Source organism: Urocitellus parryii, chromosome 1 (assembly GCF_045843805.1).
Source record: "Urocitellus parryii isolate mUroPar1 chromosome 1, mUroPar1.hap1, whole genome shotgun sequence".
NCBI classification, from domain to species: domain Eukaryota; kingdom Metazoa; phylum Chordata; class Mammalia; order Rodentia; family Sciuridae; genus Urocitellus; species Urocitellus parryii.
In genome coordinates this window covers 238,873,358-238,897,389 of record NC_135531.1, presented here as the reverse complement: position 1 = coordinate 238,897,389, position 24,032 = coordinate 238,873,358, and positions in this window count along the sequence as shown.

The window sequence follows — 24,032 nt, the reverse complement described above, 5'->3', positions numbered from 1 at the left end:
AAACAAATTAAATAAAGTATTTAATTGCCATCTCAATCTAGAAAACCACTGCACAGAGGAACCCTGAGGTTGGGATTTGTGTTTTGTTTTGTTCACTGCTTCTGTTGTCCCCAGGCCCTCTAATAGTTACCATAAAGCAGAAAGGAGGCAGAAGATCAGGAACCACAGAACAGGAAAAATGCACCAAAAGAAGGTTTTATGGGAAGTTCACTGGTCCGGGAAAGGGTGAGGGCCAGGGAAGCTGCAGGCGGGAAAGACAAGAACTATGATAATAAGGGAAGCTGTAGGTGGGGGGGCCTAGGCCATCTACATTGCAGCTATGGACAGCAGGTTGGCTGAGCATCTGTTGTGGTTGGTCAGGGTTGACTGAGTTGACAGGAAAACTGCTTTCGCAGGTGGGAACCCATGGGTGGTTGGGGTCTGTTGCCATGTCAGCTTCTGATTGGCCATTTTGGGTCTCAGCCAGGTGGAAAGTCCCCACCCACAACCACTCTTAAAGGGGAGGGAGAAGGGAAGCCTGCCAACCCAACATCCTGGCCACTTTGATGTTGTAGGGTACCATTCTCATCTGGCTACTTCCTGCTGGTATGGTGCATTATTTAGGGAAGGTCAGAGTTGGGGGCTCATTGGGAAGGCTGCTGTTCGGGTAGAGGAGCATCTGATTTACACCACCCGTGGGGCGAGCAATCGAACCTAACCAAGCAATGAGGGCCAAGTTCGTTCCACCATCCTGGGAGGAGTGAGGTGGATGGCTGCTGTCTTCGTTTCAGTTCTTCACTCGGCCAATATAATACGATGATGCTTTCTTCTACTAGGCTGGTCTCATTGATGTAATAGCAACATTCTTCCCTGAGGAATTGACCTGTACCACCTTTGTCAGCAGTGAGTAGGTCTAGGGCCCTGCCTGTTTTGGAGAGTGACCCATTTAAGCATATTTGTCTTTGGAGAGATGCCAGGGAGTTGGCAGAGGCTTTGACTGCTAGCTGTAATTTTTCTTCAAGCTCTTTAGTTGTGGTTAAGCTATAGTCCAGTGCCCCAGACCTGATGCCGGAGGTGACCAGGGATGAGGCAAGGGAAATATCCATAAACATAAGAAGAAAGGCAGCCTGCTTGTATCTAGTGGATGGAGGCAGGATCAGTAAGAGAAACTCAGCCTGCTCATAGAGTGTTAGTTGAGAATCTAGGGTGACAGGGGTGAAGAAAGGAGTGGCCATAGAGTAGTTGATGACTTTTGTCAACATCCCATTACACTAAAGGAAAACTCCTGGGGGTGCCTGGACTTGAGAGGACACCATAATAGTCATGGTGCACCTGGAGGCGGCTTGGGAGGCATAGAAGATGGAAAAAAAATGTTGCTACTGTAGAGGATTGTCAAAGAGGAAGATCCCCGTCAGAGGTGGAGAGGTGTCACTCCTTTTCGAATTCTTAAGGAGAAAGGTCAGAGGGACAGCAGGTATGGTGGTGGTGGGGGGGGCGATCAAGAGCAGCACACAAAAAACAATCAGAAATATCATTGACCCCAGAGTAGTTTAGGAGTTGTAGTCCCTGATGTAGAAGGGCCAGCCATGAAAATGGGTTTCCCTTCTTTACCTCACGTGACCCTAGTGGTGAGTGAGGGCAATTTCTTTCTGGAGGATTTCTTGGTGGAGCTGAGGAATCACTTGAGTATAGCTGTGGGAAATCTTAAAGAGTTCTGTAGGGGTAGGTGTCCCAGTACCAGTTTTAGGTGTACAGTTTTCCCTCTACTCCTGCTGCCGAGCGATTGTCCCAGGGATCTCTGATATTCAGGTGGGTCCTACCATGAGAATAGGTGGTAAAAACTGGATTTGTGTGGTCACTTTGACCTTGTGCATATTGCAGGAGGTGTGAGGGCATCCTCCATCAATATCTTGTTGGGACTTGCAGTACTGCTTGGTTGGGTCATAGAGAAAGGAGAGGATAGGTGGCTCTCTGCCAAGAAGGCAGATGCCAGTTAATAGAATGAAGATAGTTGCTTGGCAACCACCAGGTTGGCAATCACTGGTTCCTAATGTCCAGGTCTTACCATCCCAGGTCCCCAGTACCTGGAAAGGCCAGCAGTAGGGATTAGGCAGCATTGTTTGGGTTGGGAGCACCTGTAAGAACAGACTCAAGAGGAGAAGAAGTGGAGGCCCACAGATGATCTTGAGTTTATTGGGTTCGCACCAGTTGGGATGACCAGGACTTAGGGCCTAGGGGAAGCTTGAGGTGAGAAACATAATAGCAAGAGGAGTGGCTTAGTAGTTTGGCTGATGTAAGAGTGGTAAGAGTCACCATATGGGGTCCCATCCAACATGGAATTCCTTTGAGAGGACAGAGTCTCCTGGTTTGAGCAGACCCTCAGAAGGCACTAGTTCTGTTGGGGCAGGAAGATGGCGGTCCGTGTATTCCAAGAGGAGGTTGCAGAGCAAGGTGAGATAAGGTAGATATGAGGCCAGAAATGGGGGTTAGATGGGAAGGTTTTAATTAATCAGGAAGGGGCAACCACAGAATAGTTTGAAGGGGCTAAGCCCTGTGGGAGTTCTAGGGGCAGCCTGGATTCTGGTAAGAGCAAGGGGAAGCAGATTGGGCCAGGAGATTCAAAGCTCCATTGAGAATTTTGTAAGATGGTCCTTGAGGATCCTGTGGGTCGCCTCAACCTTACCCGAGGACTGTGACTCATAAAGAATATGAAGTTTTCAGGAGATGCTGAGGCTTTCTGAGATCTGTTGAATTATTTGAGAAGTGAAGGCAGGGCCACTGTCTGACTGGATGGACATCAGAAAGCCAAATCTGGGGAGGATCTGCTCAATGAGGACTGAGGCCACATTGCCATTTCTCCAAAGGTCAGGAAAGCCTCAATCCATCCTGAAAAGGTATCAACCAGAGTGAGTACGTATCAGAACTCTTTGTGTCTGGGCTTGTGAGTAAAATCTACCTGCCAATCTTCGCCTGGTTGGTGTTCTCGCATCTGATGAGTGGGGACCTTGGCTCGAAGGCCCCCCAGAGGAACATATTGAGCATGTGGAGTGGACCTGTTGCATGAAGTCACTCATGCTGGGTAGGTAAAAGAGAGGTTGGAGGAATTGAAAGAGATGTCAGGGACCAAGGTGAAGTGAACTGTGGATGTTGGAGAGGAGATCTTGGGCTTGGAGTTGTGGAAGGGCAATCTTGTCTCCCAGGTGAAAGAAAAGAGGAAGTAAGAATCTGGATGAAGCGGGACTGTGAAGAAGGTGTCTAGATCAAGAACTATGAAATGAGAGGTTGAGGGTGGTAAGTGAGAGAGGAGGGTATGAGGGTTAGGGGCCACTGGATCAAGGGAGAATAACTGAGTTGTTGACTAAACAGAGATCTTGTACTAAATGGTATGCTCCTGACAGTTCACAGACAGGTAGAATGGAGTGTGGCAGGGAGAGTCTATGGAAATAAGGAGGTCTTGATCTAGTAGTCGCTCAATGATGGGCTTGAGTCCCCTGTGGTGAGGGAGAGAAATGGGAAATTGAGGTCTAGAGGGGAACTTAGAGGTGGGCTTCAGCTGAATTTGCTCTAGTTTATGGTGTGTTGCTATTACCGGTTTGGAGGTGTCCCAGACTTGGGGGTCTATAAGGCCTGATGAGAGGAATGAGTGTTGGGAGGGAGGGTGTGTCTATAGTGGATTGAATTAAGGGGAGGACAAGTTGGGTTGTAGGAGCATGAGGTAAGAGCTGGATGGTAGCCCCCAAGAGCTGGAGAACATCTTGTCCTAGGAGGGGGAACTAGACAGGAAGGGATAACCAAAAAAGAGTGGGTAAAAGGATGTCCCTTTAGGGAGCAGATCAGACTGGCTGTTTTCTTTGGGAAGGAATGTATTCCATCTATCCCCATGACCAAGATCTGGGAGGGATATAAAGGCCCAGAGTGGGCAGGCAAGATAGAATAGGTAGCCCCTTGTCCACAAGGAAGGTAATGGATTTACCCACTACCTGCAATGTTACCCTGGGCTTGGTGAAGGTTATGGGGGTCCTTGAGTCTGGGCTTCTTCAGTCATCAGCCAGTCCCAGAAGCTCAAGAGAAGGGACTGTCTGTTTAGCCATACTCCCACATTGAGGCACCAGGGAGGGAGAGGCCAGGGGACAGTTACTCTTCCAATGTCCCAGCTGCTTGCAGCTGGGGCACAACCCAGAGGGGGGCCACGGGTTAGGACATTGGTGGGCCCAGTGGCCTTCTTGTCTGCATTTGAAGCAGGCCTCAGGTAAGGCAGACTTCCGAGCACCCCTGGGAGCCCTGGCTGGGGCCCGGGCTGGCTGCAGAGCTGCTAAACATGCTTTTGTCTGGAGTGCCACCTTTTTCTGTAAGCGGGCTAGCCAGCTAAGTTCAGCTGTTTCCTCACAGGCATTATAAACTTTAAGGGCCATTTTTATCAGATCTCATATGGGGATTTGGGAACCATCCTCAGCCTGCTTACCTTTTTTCTAAAGAATGGTCGCCCCAGAGGGAGATTTGGGGTCTAATCTAGTATAGAGAGTGAGGGCCTCCTTTAAGCAGTTAAGAAACATGGCAGGGTTCTCATCAGGCCTCTGAGTGACTTCTGTTAGTTGATTAAAATTAACAACTATTAGAAACTGCCTGCATGTCTGCCAGCAGACATTATGTCATCTGGGCACAGCAGTGTCAGCCCTGTTCTCCATTTTGATAGTTCTAATCAGGATTGGTGTTGGGGACCACGGCTGCACCTGTAGGCATGATGTTGTTGGTCAAATGAACCTGGTCTGCATGGTCCTGTGCAACTAGCCAGACTCAAGTGCGTTCATCTGGGGTAAGGGTGGAGGTGAGGATGACATGAACGTTATGCCAAGTAAGGTCATTGGCTTGGGAAAGGTATTGAAATTCTTTGATATAGGTGATGAGTGATAGTGGGGTCAGCAGAAAAAGAGCCTAAGTGTTTTCATTTGGTAGAGTCTTGTAGAGAAAAAGGGAGATGAACCGGAATGATGCCCTCAGATCCTGCCACTTTGTGGAGAGGACAGAGATGTTCAGGATATTGGGTCATCTGGCAAGACCTGGTATAGGCACTTACTGAGGAAGAGATAGAGGAGGGAGGGTGGTCTAACTCAGGTGGAGCCAGTTCAGGATAAGGAGGAGGGTCAGGACAGGAGAGACTAGAAGGTGGTGAGGAGAGTGTCTCAGGAAGTTCACTAAGTGGAGAGGGGTCAGGGTCAGAAGCAGAGGGGACTTGGAATGGAGGAGTTTCTTTACTGGGGAGGACTTGGAAAGTGGAGCAGGTAGAGCAGAAAGAGGGGCAGGAGCACAAATCCCAAAAGGCCTCAACAGAAGGAACCTCTAACCACTTTTCCATCTATTGGCAGAAATTGTCCAAATCAGTGAGGATTTTAAAATCAAAAGTCCCCTCAAGAGGCCATTTAGAGCCATTATCTAACGTGTACTGTGGCCTGGCCACAGTGGAATAGTAAAGGAGCCGTTTACAGGCATAAGTCCTAAGAGAGTCCCAATTTGGAAAAATTTATGTATTAACACCCTAAGGGAGTTTTGGGGTCCAAAGCAGACTCTGTATTTCCCTTGATGTTTCAACACCTGGGGTGAGCAGGGAGGAAAAAGGCGTCCCAATTACCTATTCGGCTCACCAGAGAACAGAGTGGCCTGGCCAGGGACTGGGATGTCTCTATAGTCCATTGGGGTCCCAACGGGTCAGGAGGGGAGTCTCTGATGCAGCTTTGATTGACAGACAGAGTCCCCAGCCATCAGGAGGGAGTTGAAAGATCAAAGAAAAAGGGACTTAGCCCATGTCTGCCAGATCAGATGAGGGCAAGTGGTCTAAAGATTCCTGGTCATTCCAGTGGCGGAGAGGAGCAGCCTCAAGCCCTAAAGGAAAGGCATGAACTCCACCTGGGTTTCAGCACCAAATGTAAAGCAGAAAGGGGGCTCAAGATCAGGAAACACAGAATAAGAACAAGGTCCCAAAAGGTGGGTTTTTTTGGCGGGGGTGGCTCCTGGGAGAGGTTCACCAGTTTGCAAAAGAATGAGGGCTGGGGAAGTCGCAGGTGGGAAAGGCAAGAACAGTGGTAATAAGGGAAGCTGGAGGTGGGAGGGCCTAGGCCATCTAAATTGCAGCTACCAACAGCAGGTCGGCAGAGCTGAGTTTAGGGGCATGGTGTCTGTCACGGGTTGGTCAGGGCTGATCCAGTTCACTGGGCAACTGCTTCTGCCAGTTCTGTGGTTGGGGTCCATTTCCATGTCATCTTCTGATTGGCCATTTGGGGTCTCTCTTCAGCCAGGTGGAAAGTCCCAGCCGCCATGAAAAGGGAGGGGTAAGAGAAGCCTGCTGACTCAACATCTACCATATTATTTTGCACAAAATATAGGAATATTAAGCATCTGCAGAATTGAACAGAAGCACCAGAATGATTTAAATCTAGCTACGCCAGTTTGCCTTGGAATTAAAGCTAAAATTTTCTGTTGGGTATGTGGGAGACTCCCCACTGAAGTTCAGTTTCCGTCTTGTGAGACCATCAGGGACTCCCTTACCCCTCCCACTCCTCTCCAAAGAGCGCCAAATTCAAAAGTTCTCTCGACCAAGCCCCACAGGACACAGTGTCGGCTGTTTCTGAGTCACCCTGCCAGTCAGCACCTTCCATGTTGCTTATGCAAACATTCTTAAGCCAAAGCTCTCTGCCCTCTTCCTCTTCTTTCTCTTCTCTCTTTCTCATATTCTCTACTCTCTTTCTCTTTCTGACTCTCCTTTTTATCCCTTTTGGGTAGCCCCCCCAATAAAATCTCTTGGTTGAATCTCAGTCTTGGGTGAGTCACTTGCCTCTCATTTTCTTTTCTCATTGTATGGGTTCACTAAGATCAAGATATACCATGGTTTTAAAGTTTGATAGGTGTGATATGTTTCTGAACAGAGCACTGTGGCCTTGGAATCACATTGGCATTTGGAGTTATCTAAACCCAGAGATGCCAGACTACTTTTCCACCTGCTGTTCCAGCTGAGGTTTTGATGTTGGATTTTTAAGCTGAGCCAAACAGGTAGGGGGAATGCTTGCCAACCATCTGATACTGTAGATATTTAGGCCAGGTAGAAATTTGCTTTAAAAGTCAAATCAGTTTCAGTCACATCAACATGAGCTCTCTTAAATATCTGCTTTGGAGACACTGCTTTATTATTAGTATCATCATCATTATTATTCAAAGAAAGTCACCTACCATTTTATTACATTTTCAAACACATATGTGGAGATGGACACAGGGATGTGATGGCCAAAATGTTGATCTTGGACTAGGAGTAGTAGAAAAATAATAATTGTAGTTTGTGTTCACTTTCCATCAATTACCTGAAATCTGAAGCTGGATTTCTTAAAAGAACATCAAGATGCTTATAAATTCCAATATAATTATGGTTCCAAGTGTTAATTTTGTCATAAAAGTAGTAAAACTTCTTCAATGTAAGTAAAGTGATCCTAATATCACTTCCTGCAATTTTTTTCTGAACTTTTACTTTTTAAAAATGTTTAGATTTTCTGTAGAATTTAAAGTGAGGCTGGATATGTGAGACTCAGAAGAGTTTGATTATGATGATGATCTCTCTCTCACACACACACACACACACACACACACATATACACACACATACACACAAAGACAAAGGCAGGTTAATTTGTAGTCGAAAAATATTCAGATATCCTTAAGAGGTACCACATATGAGAACCATAGACGGCACTAGCCATCCATTCAACATAGTGCATTAAAAAGTGACTACAAAGTTATAGTCAAGGACATAGTTTGGCTAAATGGAAGCTTTACAATTTTCTAAACTACTCTTATCTAATTATTGCAATAGCTTACTTGAATGAAAAAGTTCTGTTTTTCTTATCGCAAATATCTACTGGGAAAACACCTGCTCTGTTTCAATAGTCTGCGATTTTAATAGAATCATAATGCAAAACTATCATGCCCAAAGATGACTCTTTCCTTTTTATACAATTACACAGATGCTACAATAAATGATCAACATTAATTTAGTGTTTAATGTCCAGGAGTAATGGGATTAAGTACAGTCAATATTCCCTGGTGATGAATTATCAAGCAAGCTGTTTAAAATTTCAAAATTTTTCTGATCAACATACTAGGCAAACACTCAATTTATGATCCTATATTTTGAATCAGAACACTGGAAGAATCAAATAAAATTAGAAAGAGATCTGGATTTTCTTTTTTCACCTTTCCCAATGTCTTCTTTGTTATAGGTAATTTTCTTTCCTTAGTGTGTTCATTAACAAATTACCACAAATACAATTTCAATCTTCAATGCATGCATGCAAGGAAAAAAAAAAAAGCCCAAACAAGAAATAAAGAGTGTTGTAGTTCACAGAAAGAATGCTTGCTTGTTATCTAAATGGGATTATATTTAATAGACAATCAATTATCATTGTTATTGAGAATGAGTACTCAGTGATCCTACAAGCATAATGAACTTGATAAGTAAGAGTGGATTGCTCCATTCTCTCAAGAACTTAAAATTCACTTATTTTCTCCTTATTAAGCTTTTTTTTTCTTTCTTTTTTTTTTTTAGTGGCTGTTATATGCCAGGTATTATCCCAGTTTTGAGGGGAAACAAGAATCTTTCTCTCTCAGGAGTTTGACAAGTCAAAGAGACACCAGCTTTATTAATAAAGAGGCAGTGTGAGGAGAATAAAGCCAAGGGAAGGAATAGAGTTTAAGAGATTTGAGAGCATTTAGGATAAGCAAATAACAGAACCAACTTTCTTTTTTATACTGTTTGGTTCTCACTTTTAAAAAATGTTACATTTCGTGATCTCTTGAGTTAAAAAACAAATGTAGTCGTCTGTTGTTTTTTTTACAGCAGTTTTATGAGGAACTGAAAGGACACTGGCTAGGGCTTTACACATGGGGATAAAGAAGTGGAGTAAATATATTTTGTGGGTTACACTTCATATTTGCAAGACTTGAGTGCTGAGAAAACGAAGGGAGCATTACAGACACTATGGAAATACAAAATATATAAAATAGAATGCCTATAAACTCATCATGGAAACTTTTTTTTTTTTTTTTTTTTGGTAACAAAGGATAATAGCTATGCCTACCCCTCCCAAATCACTGGTCTTGGGCCATGAGGTGAATGTGTATAGTAAATATGTCAGAGGCAGTGACATGTCATAAGGTAAATTTTATCCATGCAACAAATATATATTACTTGCCTCAGAGTATATAATTCTCCTTTAATGTCAGAAGGTCTACAGATTTATGCTTCTTTTGTACATAGGTTATACACGATAGATTCTACAATCTCTGGCTCCTTTTTTTCCTAATTCCTACTGGATTCTTACTCCATGGATTTTAAGTTCTCAAAGAAAGTGGTAGGTACATTATTAAAGATTCTCATATGGAAATGATTGAAGCCAAAGGAATGAGTTTTAAGACAGTTGAGTAGAAACAACTATAATAGCATTCTGATAAGTGTTTGTGTGATAAGTCTTTATAATAAGTGTATAACATTATGATAAGTCTTTGTATGTCATTATAATAAGTGTAACTTATTGTAAAATATATTTACTTATTGTAAAATATATTATATTTCTATAACTTATTGTAAAATGCATTTTGTTATGATTAGCTTAAAGCTATATAAGAGAGTCTACATCAACTTTTCTGATATAAGCTTTTCTTCACCTTTTTTTTCTTCATTTCTGCTCTTTAGAATGAATCCCTTTCAAATATGGCTCATTCATTACATTTTGTTAGATATTATTCTTGATGTCACTCTTCAGTTGCTCAAATATCTAGGAAAACCTTATTTTCCATGCCTAGATTTTAGGAGAGTCATATATATTGATATTGCACTCATTTTAATTATACTTAGCCTCTGCACATGGTGTTTGGATTTGGTGTGTCCTTTGAGTGTCATAAGTATTCTTTGACACTACTTAAATAAGTATGTTGACCAAAGAGTTGGCATGGGAACATGTAGTACTTGGGTGACATGAAATACAATAAGCTGAATTGCTTTAAAGTGGATGAATGTATGCTCAGTTCCTGCTTCTGCCCCAACACACTGTCTAAACTTGAAAAACTCTCCATGATTGTCTAGTTTTCAGTATTTTTATCCATAAAAGAGCATATATTTCTCTATGCTTTTTTCAGTATCAAAAAATATACATAAATTATGTTACAAATCATATGATGATGCAGGGGGTGCCAAAACTCCTCCTAGCAAATAGAGTTGCATGGTCCTCCATTCTGGTTGCTTGTCAGAATCACCTAGAGAACTTTTAAAAAATATATCCATATGTGGATATTGTGGATATTCTAATCCCACTATACTTTGGAGCATCCATTTGTAGGAATTTTTAAAGGGTGATTTTATGATTTATTTTTCTGAGTAAGAGATGTAGTGAGGGATATGAGAAAGTTTAAGACAGTCTCAGAATGCATACCTTTAAGTAAATAAACTGGATAAAATTAGATTAACATTTCCCTCTATTAGTCCATGATTCCTTTTTATTACAGAATTAATAAGCTATGTTTTTAAGAAAAGTATGTCAGTTGGAACAAGCTCTTATTTCAAGTTAGTCAGTAACTTGACTAATATCTCCTAAATCTATTAGGAGATAACTGATTCTTGAGATGCAAGAACTCTAAGGGAGACAGACCAATGGGAAGCAGTCCCCCCTTCTGATATGAATCTGGAGGAAATAAGTCTGCATGGACCCTCACACCAGCCAGAACTGCTGGGGTGAATTATCTTCTTGATTGGTAGCTAACTCAACTCCTTGCTTTACTTCTTGAACAGATGCTGTGATTGAGGAACCACAGGAGAATAAGAGTATCCCACCTGGGAATGTAGGAGGACACTACAGTTTTATTTTGTTGCCATCACCACCCAGAATAAATATTCTTTTATTTAATGTTCCTGAGTGTCATGACAGCTTCAATGTTTTGAGTAATATTGGACAAATTGAGTTGACCTTTGCTAGCCCTCAGAGGTCATTTAGAGCAATAACCATGTCCAATGGTAAAAGGAAATTTTTGAAATATTTATTTTACACAAAGATTATAAAATCCCACTTGGAAGGAGCAATATGCGCAGAAAGACAGAGCCAATTAAAAATTTATTTGCAAAGTTTTTCTTTAAAAAGACTAAGTGCCAGTATCCCTGTAGTACGCTCTTTTAAGGTCTTCAGGGAATAGTCTGAGAAGGGCAATAGCTGGGTCAAATGGTGGTTCTAGCAGCACAATTCACAATAGCTAGACTGTGGAACCAACCCAGATGCCCTTCAATAGATGAATGGATAAAAAAATGTGGTATTTATACACAATGGAGTATTATGCAGCACTAAAATTGACAAAATCATGGCATTTGCAGGGAAATGGATGGCATTAGAGCAGATTATGCTAAGTGAAGCTAGCCAATCCCTAAAAAACAAATGCCAAATGTCTTCTTTGATATAATGAGAGCAACTAAGAACAGAGCAGGGAGGAAGAGCAGGAGGGAAAGAATAACATTAAACAGAGACATGAGGTGGGAGGGAAAGGGAGAGAAAAGGGAAATTGCATGGAAATGGAAGGAGACCCTCAATATTATATAAAATTACATATAAGAGGTTGTGAGGGGAATGGGAAAAAAAACAAGGAGAGAAATGAATTACAGTAAATGGGGTAGAGAGAGAAGATGGGAGGGGAGGGGAGGGGGGATAGTAGAGGATAGGAAAGGTAGCAGAATACAACAGTCACTAATATGGCATTATGTAAAACTGTGGATGTGTAACCCATGTGATTCTGCAATCTGTATTTGGGGTAAAAATGGGAGTTCATAACCCACTTGAATCTAATGTATGAAATATGATATGTCAAGAGCTTTGTAATGTTTTGAACAACCAATAAAAAATAAAAAATAAAAAAAAAGACTAAGTGCCAAAACTCCACTGAAATGAACAGGAAGGACAAGCAGATTCACAGGACACACAAACACAAAAGTGAACATGTGTGCATGGGAACATACACACATCACAAGCTGTCCAAAAAGTAATGGTCTTCTAACAAAGAATAAATGAAGCACAAGAGAAATTGATGATTAGTCATCCGTATTCCATAAATGAGAAATGACTGGAAAGTTTTCTCCTTTTTATTTTAGAGACTTAATCATAAATTACCGCTTTTCATGTCTGCTCTGAGAGGATGATAAGAGCCTGGTAATGTTTAGCCATACAAGTTGATCCCCTCAAAGTAAAAGGCATCCATTAACATACCTGCTATGTCTCTATCGTAAGATCCACAAGACTATTATGGTAACATTTTATGAAGTACTGTTTGTTCATTTTTGGAGAAAATAAGTGAATGACAGCACATTATTTGTCAACATTTTCCAAATAATTGCGTTTTACTTTAAAAGGGTGGATATACAAGTGATTGATTTGTAAATCATCTGTGGCAGGTGAACTGTGAAGGCATTTGTTTTTACTCTTGAATTCTGTTGAGTTCTGGAAGTATCCAGCAGAAACATAGAATCAATAGATTTCCTGGAGAGGCAACAGCTATGGGGTGTGTTGAACTTATTCAAAGAGTCAAACATTAGGGAGGACGTGAAAATCAGGTTGAGCATAGATTTAACAAAGGTATACTAGTTAAATCTTGCTGTTTTGAGTTTTTGGGGTCGTTCTTTGATCAGGGTTTCTATCACCACAATTTTTGACTGCAACTTAAGCCCTACATGTCAATAATTCTCTTTGCTTTTACCTTTCTTTTACCTATATCACCCTAGAATACCTATGTGTTGTTGTATTTAGATAGATATTTTATGAAAACTATTTAAAAAAAACCCAAGCATTTTGTAAATCATAGAGAGTAGGTTATTAAATTATAGCTATTTTGTTTAAAAAATATACAATGAATAACTCATTAAAGACTCCTATTGTCTGAATAAAAGTCTTCATGTCTAAGACAAAAATAATTTTGCATAATTCAAAGAAATCCACAAGTCAGTTAAGATAAAATAATTATTTACTTAACTTTTATTCAAAATTAACACAGATTTAATTGCTGTATTTGTATAAATAACAGAGTTTTGATTTAGTGTGACCTAGACTTCTAAGTACATTTTAAAAAATATAACATGACTAAAATTTATAATGGTCTGCTTTATACTTAATTAGGAGGAAAGTAATAAAGTATATAAATTTACCAATCATAATTCTGCCCTGTATTGGATCATGCCCTAAGATTGAATGAGGTTATCTGTGTTTGATGTTTTTATCATAGAGAAACAGATGACATGATACGTGAATAGGCACTGGTTTTATGAAAGAAAATGTAGTGTTTGTTTTTTACTAACTTCAATATGAGATATGAACTAAAAATTGAAGGAGCTGGAAAAAATGAATATATTACCATTGAGTATATATTTTTTTAAAAATGTGTACTAAAATATATTTCTTGAGAGGAAAATTCCTCAATCGGTCACTCTATATTTGGGAAAATATTTTGGCCAATATTTTCACCTCTAAAGCTTTGACCCTGAATAGGTTGAAATGTACATGTTTCATTTTTAGGGAACACAAGGAACAAAACAAAGCCAACTACATTCAGGACTTCTCTAGTCCAGAAAGCCTGAAGGATTACAGGGAGGTTGGTATTTGTCTGAATTGTGACTCTCAGGTGAGTGGACAAACCTCATGATGTGCACACCTGAACCCAGAAGGAAAAGTATAGATATAGTAAGTATCTGAGAATTACATCCTCACCGAAAGCTCAGGTCCAAGTAAGGCAAAATGCAAATAAAAAACTGTATAGGTTTACATGAGAACGTGCTGGTAATGTAAGCATGATTCTGTTGTTTATAAACTAACAGTTAAAAATAGCTACTGGCATCAGGGTAAAATTAATAGAGTGAGGTATTGTTATCTCATGAATTACTGACATAGATAAATTGAATGCATAAAAATCGTATGGCTTCATCTTACATCCCCTATTGAATGAAAGAGAAAAATAAATGCTATAAGATTTATGAATTCAGTCAATGAGAAGGGATAACACTATGAATAACATTGAATATCATGCTTCTAGTCCTTCCAATTTTCACTTTTATAGGTCTAAAACCACCTGATCCCAGGTGGCCCTGCTGTAGTCTTTTAAATGGATGTCCTTCCTTCTATGACTGAATACTATTGGTGGTATTCAGGGTAGGACAGCTTTAATGGTGGAGTGAGGACCTCTGAAAATCCAATTCAAAAAGCAGCAAAGATACCTGTAATCCCAGTGGCTGGGGAGGCTCAGGCAGGAGGATGGAGAGTTCAAGACGGCCACAACAATGGTGAGGTGTTAAGCAACTCAGGGAGACCCTGTCCCTAAATAAAGTACAAAATGGGGTTGGGGATGTGGCACACTGGTCGAGTGCCCCTGAGTTCAATCCCCAGTATCAAAAAAGCAAAAAACAAAGCAAAGCAAAAACAGCAAATATATAGGCAAAATTATCAAAAATCAGAACTCTGCTATGACTTCACAGAAGATCATAGCCAAATAACTTTTGTGTCTGTGCTTAAAGGTAAGGATCTTAAAGTGGAGAGATTATCCCAGATTATGAAACATAATAACCTGAGTCCTTCAAAGTGGAGATCCTTTGCCGGCCCTGGTCAGAGACACATGTGGGAAAAGCAAGAAGACATGTAAGTCCTCTGCTGGGTTTGAAGACAGAAGATGGGAGCCTGGAGCCAAGGAATGTGGGTCCTCCATAAGAATCTGGGAAAATATAGACTCAGCTTGAAGGCCTCCAGAAAAGAATGCAGACTTAAGAGATGGATTCAGAAAAGAATGTAGCCTTGTTGACTCCTTGATTTTAGCCTAGTGAGACTCACATCAGACTTCTCAGCACCAGAACAGTAAGATAATAGTGAACTTCTGTGTTATGTTTAAAATGCTTTAATTTATGGTAATTTGTCATAGGATCAAGAGAAATCTAATATGTTCATAGATACACCTGGGCTTCATTATCCATCTCTCACTTATAATTCAGATAGCTACTATTTTTCTTTATAACACTTCCTTCAGCTATTTTTTTTTTTTCAAGCTGAAAAGCTATGAATAGCATTGGATCGCATTAAGGCCTTCATTGGTCATTTTGTCTAGAGCTGCAACCACCGACGCTGCCACTGCAAACAGTTTCTAGGCTGATTATTTGCTTTATTTGTTCTTTTACACTACATGGGTTCCTAAAATATGATGTATTCTCTTTCCTGATTTTGATTATTTGGGCCTTCACTTCCTGGAGAGCATCATTTTTATTCCGTACAACGTTACCTCCAGAACATTCTTAGTAGATGTTTACTGCATGGATGAATGCCAGCAGATGCTGCTGCTTTTTTACATTATTAACAAGCCATACTTCATACATCTACTTACGTTTTTGTCAGTCTTTTCTGGGTATGAGACTCACGAATGCATAAAATTTATCTCCTTCTCAAGTAGAAATGTCTCAAAAAATAGTCTTCACTTCAAAGAACCAGGGGAAGAAACTTCTTGAAAATCCTGATACTGTCTTTATAGAGATGTAAGCATATACAACCACTGAGATACAGTTTATGGAGAATTTATAGATACCCCGAAGCTCATTCCTAAGGGCTGCGTGGGTGTGCAGATCAGAAACAAGCACTTCCTATTTGTGAGTGTCTTTTACCACACTGAAGGTCTGGCTTCACTTTTGGGAACTTAAAAATAGAATTTGTATTACAACTTAACAATTGAAGACAGCATTAAATTAAAAATTCATGAGCCTATGAAACTTGGAGATCTTTTTAAAAATTAAAGAAATATGTGTGTTTTGACCAACCTTTTTTGCCTTATGTGAATGTTAAAACTCATGTCCATTTTTCTGTTATGGTGATTCAATTAAGCTTCGTTTTTTATAAATTAAGGTTTATTTCTGTACTTCTTTTCATCTACTAGCGAAAATTTAAATGTCTATTGTTATAGAAGATATATCCACTTTAAACATGATTGTCGTGTAATTATGGGATAGAATTGAGAAATAATTTGTAAAATTTTTACCATTTATCAGACAACAGAAATCAGTAGCTACAAAATTATCAGATTAAAAGATTTCAATAAGAATCCTTATGAGGGGCAGGGTTGTAGCTCCGTTGTAGAGTGTTTACTTAGCATGTGTGAGGCACAGGGTTTGATTCTTAGCACCACATATAAATAAATAAAAATAAAGTTCTATCAACAATTAAAAACATTAAAAAAAAGCCTTCTGAAATGCAAGTTGTCTTAGATTGACTTTCTTAGGACCAGAAATTTATAGGATAAGTTAATTTATAAGATAATCTTTAGTAATTTGAATGTGAAGAAATGGTGAAGATGAGATTTTTATATTATCACTTAATTTTTACTACAAACATGACAATTAATTAAAATCATCAAAATTTCCTCACCAAACCATATTTACTAGCTATGTAATTTAAACATGACAAGAAATATAATGCATAACAAAATTACTTTTTGCTGATCTCATTAAAGACATCTTAGTAGAAGATGTTTCTAGCTATGTATGTGCACTGGAGTTATTACTTCTTAAACCCCTAACAATATTGGGACACTAATTACAGTGCTTTTTTCTCTAGCATGACACTATGTTAGGCACTTCATGTATCTAAAGTTAATATTATTGTCCTTATTTTACAGATCAGAAAGTGAGGATCATTTGGTTTCAGAAACTTGTCCAAATTTATACAGCTTGAAGTGGCACAGTTGTTGCCCTAGCCTTTCTGGTTTTATTGCCAAAACCTTCAGATTATCTCCGCAGACCAAAGATACCATTTTCCTCCTAGTAGATCTTATCAGAACTTTGCCTTATGAAATGCTTTACAGTGCTTTTTCCATTGGTCTGAATTGTACAACAGCAGAATCAGGCAGAGCCCCTGACGAACATGAGTTACAATGCTGGTATGATATCATACATCACAATCCCAAAACTTGATTCTTAAATTATTTTGTGCAGTCTTTTTCAGAATGAGAATATTTTCCTCAAAGTTTTTGAAATGATGAAACTTGAGAGTCCCCACTACTTTCATGAGCTTCTGAGGTATAGAAACCTCAAACTTACAATACCAAACTATGGCCGGTGCTAAAACTAAGCAGTGTTGCTTTTTGTGTTCAAATTTGGAGCCAAAAAAAACCCCATAAAAAACAAAATCTTACATCCCATTGTTCCAACCCTGTTGAAACCTTTTAGTAAATAAATATTTCCATTCAGTTAATATTTCTATTTTTGCTAAAAGTCCAAGCCTAAATATTAGGAATATAATAATAAGCACATCAGATCCATATTTTCAGATTATTTAAACACTAATATAAGTGAGAGTCTCAAATCAAATAGGATAAAATATACAATTAGACTCTGTCATGTGTTATAGGAAAAGATCTCAGATGATAGACAGTAGGGGACTTATGCTAGACTGTAGGTCAGTGAACTCTTCCCTCAATAACGGGTACATTTATGATAAACTGAGTGTATGGGGTAGTCTAGGAAAGGGACTGATAGGCTCAAGCTCTGAGGCTAGAAAGGACATTGGCATCTGAGGAAATGTGTGAAGAACAGTAGAGCTAAAATCTAAAAGGCAAAAGGAAAATTGCCATAAGATAAAATGAGAATGGAAAGGCCTTATAGGCTAGTTTAAAACAATGGAAATTTAGACCAAGAGCAATGCAAAGCCACAGAATTATTTTAAGTAGGAACATAACTTGACCATTTTTGCATTTTTATGAAACTACCATTTATTTCTCTTGAAAACCAATTTTTTTTTTTTGGCCAGGCAGATAAAAAAGAAATTTGATGAAAAACATTTGATTCAAATAACCTAATTACATGAAGGCAAAAAAGGGTGTTGGTTCACAAATACATATCTTTCTTACCATTACTGGGTCCAAAATGAATTTCAAGTTTTAATATTCCAGAAAGTATGAGAATAAATATGTACTTGTAAGTTTGCATAATTATAAGCACATTCCAAGTATCAGAGAATTTCTAATTTAAGTACAATGCCTCCTATGTTTGTTACTGTACTACTGAGCAGGATGCTTTTGAATGTTCCCCATAATGAAATTCAGAGCCTCGGTTGGCATCTTGTTCTCTCATTGTTTTCAGTCATGTGATGCCATCACCAAATGTTTTAAGTCATCAGGCAAATATGTTGTACTGCATGAAAGGGCACCAGAGCCAGGCAGGACAGGCATGGGTACTCTGTGATGCAATCATCAACTTAATTTTTCTTTAAAGCAGTCATTGTTTAATATTATATTAATGGAGTGAGAAGGAAAAAGAAATAGCTCTTTCTCTTTCTCCCCTTCTTCATACCCCTCCTTATTTAGAAGGAAAGGACAAATGTAGCTACTTAGGAAAAAAGTTATTCCAAAATATTTCATAGATGCTAAATTTGTGAAAACTATTACTGGTACAGAGAAATGATTAATAATGAAATTTTGCCAGTCTGGTGAATTAATTCACTACAAAGTTGAGGGATATAGTGTTCTTCAGAAAAAGAAGGCTTAAAATCATGAATTTATTGCATATTTCAAAATAGTAAAGGTCCAATGCTCCTCCACTCTGAGTGAATATATTTTCTATATACATGGATCTTTTATGTAGTAATATATACAGGTAAATACATGGACAATTTGCCAACATTGTATGCACTTTGATAAGGGAAGTGCTGGATATGATGAGATCTAGCACAATATAAGATAAACCAATCCAAAATTGAGAGACAAGAATGGCTGAGATTTCTAGAACAAGATTTGAAGGATAAATAAGATTTAACAGGAAGGGGAGTTAGAGAAAGAATATACAAAGAGACCAGAGGCTGAACACAACATTCTGTGTTCTCAGAATTGTAAGCAATTTGGAATGGCTCAAGTACATAGTGCAACTAGGTCTTTGATCCTGGTGAAGGATCTAAGATGGTAAGAAATTTGGACGTTATTCTAATGGCATTCTAAGATTTAGGCAAAAGTTATGAAATGACATAAATGAAGGCACTACTGTTATTTTATTATTCCTATTAATATTACTACTAATCCTTGGAAAAAGTTGAAGGGAAGACAAGAAAATTGAGAACAAAATGAAAATCCTCAAGGATGTTTTACATGCAATAAGTTTAAGCATTCTGTTAGGGATAATGGTGCATGGGTGTAATCCTAGCAACTGGGGACAGTGAGGTAAGAGGATTGCAAATTTGAGGCCATACTCAGCAATTTAGCAAGAACTTGTCTCAAAACAAAACATAAAAAGATCTGGAGATGTAACTCAGTGCTAGAGCACCCCTAGGTTCAATTCCAAGTACCACCAAAATGTCACTGGCATTTTAATAGGAATTGCATTAAATCTGTGTAGCATTTTTGGTAGTATGGCCATTTTGATAATATTAATTCTGCCTATCCAAGAACATGGGAGATCTTTTCCATTTTCTAATGTCTTTTTCAATTTCTTTCTTTAATATTCTGGATTTTTTCAAATTGTAGAAGTCTTTCACTAGACTGATTCCCCAAGTATTTCATTTTATTTTTGTTGAGACTATTGTGAATGAGATAGTTTTCCTAATTTCTCTTTCAGCTGATTCATCATTGTGAATAGGAACACAATTGATTTGTGGGTGTTAATTTTAGATCCTGCTTCTCTGCTCAATTTGTGTATGACTTCTAGTAGTTTTCTGGGTCTTCTAAATATAGGATCATGTCATCAGCAAATAGGGATTGTTTGAGCTCTTATTTTTCTGTTTGTATCCCCTTAATTTCTTTCTTTTGCCTAATTGCTCTGACTAGAGTTTCAAGGTCTATATTGAATGGAAGTGGGGAAAGAGGGCATCCCTGTCTTGTTCCAGTTTTTAGAAGGAATGCTTTCAATTTATCTCCATTTAGAATTATGTTGGCCTTGGGTTTAGTGCATATAACTTTTACAATGTCGAGGTATGTTCCTACTATCCCCAGTTTTTCTAGTGCTTTGAACAAGAATGGATGCTGTATTTTGTCAATGCTTTTTCTGCATCTATGGAGATAATTGTGCTGATTCTTTTCTTTATGCCTATTGATGTAGTGAATTAAATTTCTTGATATCTATATGTTGAACCACCCTTGCATCCCTGGAATGAAACCCACTTGGTGCAGTCCTTTGGCTTGCATCTCTAAGTCTTCATGTATCCCAATAAATCTTAAATTTAGTCTTTTCATGTTATTTCATTTTTCTTGAAAGTTCTGTTCATGTTCTCTTAACATCTTTTCTTCATGGCCAACTTTCAGATTATATATTTTGTCTTAATTTCCAGAGATTGTTTTCCAAGTAATCTAGTCTGCTAGTGATGCTTTTCATTGAATTTATTATTTGGTTAATTTATTCCTTTATATCAAAAATTTTTGATTGGTTTTTTTCTTTAGCATTTATATCTCCTTATTGAAATTATCTTTCACTTCTTGGATTTTCTCTCTGATTTCACTCCTTGCATCATTTTTAACTTGCAGATCTGCTTAACTGTTATTTACTCCACTGTGATATGACTGGTTTCTGTTAATGAGGTATTTTTATTTGTTTGGGGTGGTTTGTTCCCTTGATTTTTCATGTTGTTTGTATGTCTACTGATTTATCAGTAAGAGTCTGAGGTGGCAGAGCTTCTACCCTATGAATTTACAGTGTTCCTGAAAAGATATAGTACCTCACATTTTATGGGAATACAAGAACAACCACCAATGTAATCAACATTCACCATTAAGCTAAATAGTTCTTATTTAGACATTTACAATATTAATTGGCATTATAACCTGAAATGATGTGGTAGGCAATTGCCAACAGTAGAGATATTATGTTTATAAAAGGGCTTGTTATCTAAAAAAAGGTGAAGAGAGGGAATGCAAAGGAGATGTTGGATGTAATAATTGAGAAGGAGGATTAAAGAAGTTAGTAGTAAAGAGTAAAAGGAAGGGCTGAGGATATAGCTCAGTGGTAGTGCACTTACCTAGCATGTACAAGGCCTAGGACTCAATACCCAGCACCAACAGTAAACAAATAAACAAATAAATAAAGAGATAAAGGTAGAGTAAAAGAGAACAATAAAATTTGGCTATTTGTGAAAGAAGAGAAAGGAAATAGGAGAAAAACCATATGAGACAACAATAATAACAACATAAAACAAAACCAAGGTATACTATTTAGAAACTTAGTCTTCAAAAACAAAGTCAAGAAAATAACTACTTTCAAGAAAAGCTAAAAATACAAAGAGTGAGACAAATATGTACACATACAAATGTTCACAGAGCATCCAGAAGTTAAAAGTTTAAAGAAAATTTTCTTGATGGAAGATTAAGAAATTGTATCTGTTGTGATAGTCAAAATAACAACATCCCAGTTGTTTCTCCTTCCATTTTTTCTTGAGGTATGTATTCATGCAAGAGTAGTAGTGGGGGCTATCAATTCTTTCTTGTTTTGGTGGAGGTTGTCAGGTTTCCCTTTCTCAGCAATATGAGGTGGGAGTGGTTGGAGGGTGTTGTCTACTCTACTCACAGCAGGTTTTCGTGAAAGGAGTTCCCAGAAGCAGGGTTAGGGACTACTTAGACCCTGTTGCTTCATAGAATGATGTTTACTAAGGCTTTTTAAATCAGCACACCTCTGAGCCCACCTGCTTCTAATCTGCACTGGGCAGCTGTATTGCTTGAATATCTTCAGGGTTTTAGAGGAGCCAGTCCTTCACCCCTCCTCCACCTCCCTAGGATCTCTGAGTTTCTCAATTTTCCCTGGGTGCAACACTTTCCAAGCCTGAATCTCACCAGATTTTCTAGTCATATTTTAGGTCACATGGCGGGTTTAGCCCAGGTTAGGGTTTGGGACCCAGCTGAAATTATACAGGTCTGGGTGCCTGGGTTTGGACCCACATATGCCCACCCCCTGCTGTTGCACAGCTGTCGCACAGTGGAAAAAGATGGCAGCTGACCCTGCTCTCCACAGGTCACTGGGAGATATGCTTAGTCCTTCTCTTACAAAAGCAAAGTTCAGCTCACCTATTGGATCAATGTTACAATCACTGTCCTCTCCGTTTCAAGATATGCCTCGGTGCCCCCAAAATGTGCACTTTCTTCCTTCAACCTGCCTGAGGTGGATCGGAGCAGTCAAAAGTGCCAGAGGTGGGTTTTTTCTTTCTTTTTTTAAACTTCTGTGTCCCTAGGCCATTCCAAGAGTCCAGTATTAAATCCCAGTAGGATTTCTTTTCTTTTCTTTTTGTTACTGACCCCCAAAAGAAGCTCTTTGTCCTCTTTCCTGGTTCTGCACCATGGAGCCATTTGGAAAGTAACCTTCTCTACTCCGCCATCTTGACCCCTTCTCAAGTACTCTTAATAATGCTAATAAGCGATTATGTTAGCTCTATTTCTCTCCTATTTCTTCATTTAATCTCATTATATATGTGTATAAAAGAAAATTGAGGCTGCCTTTAGATGATTTATTGGAAAAAAGTGGTGCTTGACTTATGAAAGTTTTCCCCAATCACAACCTCCTTGAAAGCATCTGAAATGGGAAAATTGAAGATGAAATAATCTAATCTAATTTCATTACATGTTAAAAAGGGGAAAAACAGTTTTTAAAGTATTGTGGGTCCTCCAGGATATAGCTAGTCAAGTGAAAATTTTAAGGGAGAGTTGCTAATAAAGGATCTGCTGACCCTTTTTCTAGGTTGCTCTGTTAAAAAAAGTTGGAATTTCCTTTAATGTCTACAAGTAGAAGTTGCAAGATGGGTGTTCTCATCCTTTTTTGAAGACTTTAATTTTGTTTCACTTCCAGTCTTATGAAAGCTGACCTATAGATGTCCTTAAGAGTTTTACCATTCTGTTGGGTTTCCAGCATCCTAGCTCATATTTTTGCAGTGATAAAAATAGTTATCTGTTGCATTTTGTAAACCACTCAAGGTTTTCCAAGTTATTATCCAGCATGACCTTAAGAAAATGTTGTTGTCTTGGTTTTAACCAGGTCTCATATACTTACCATGTTATTTCCTTAGTATAGAACTTCATAGGAGGAACAAGAGAAAAAATGACTATGATTTAAATAATCAGTAATTAATCAGGAATTCTTATCTTCAAAGTATTTCTTTTCAAAAATTGCATTTGATTTTTAATTATGGATATCAAAACACATAGAATAATTTAATCATAAAGATGATTTTTTAATCCCATATCTTGTCTTTCATTATGGACATCATTTTAAAGCGAACATATTAAGACAAATGCATGTTCTTATCTGTTCATGAATGAGAGAATCTATCCTCCTTGTGTATCTGTTTTAAACATTAAGCCAGAAAGTGAGACCTGTAGCATTATTTTCAAGAGGAAGCAATAAATTGGTTTGTATTTAGGTTAAAAATACTTTATGCAAGAAATTAAAGGAAGTCAATGCATTTTATAGTGGCATTTTCTTAGTGAAATGAGGATATTTCTTTGATTAATTATTTGGAAACTGTAAGGGAGAAGCATATTTTTTTTTGAAAAATAATGGCATAGGTAAAAGCAATAACACACAAGAGCTTCATTAAAAAAGGCAAGGGGAACCAGCAGCAGAGGAAAGCTATAAAGACATCCATTGTGTTTGGAAATAATCTATTTAAGAAGCAGAAGTTGCTGACACATCTCTTCAAAAGAATATATATCTAATATATTTGCAGGATGAAAGAATTTTCAGCAAAAAGTGTTAGCTTGGGGCTGTATTTAAATTTCGTACAACAGATTAATTAGCAAGCAGGGAGGTTAGGGAAGGCCATTAGGTGGAATCCCACCAGCCAAGCACACACGGACCCTTGGGCCAAGCACGGGATCTCAGAAGGGGAAGGAAGCGGTACAGTCCCATCCCCCACAGCGGACACTCCACCAAGGCAGTCAGCGGCCACCATCCGGGAAAGCTGAAGGATACACCGCCACTCTCCTTCAGAGTGCAACATCAAAACAGGTCGGTGTCATTCAGCTCACCCCCCAGACAGCGGGAATTCGCATAAAATCTCTCCTAG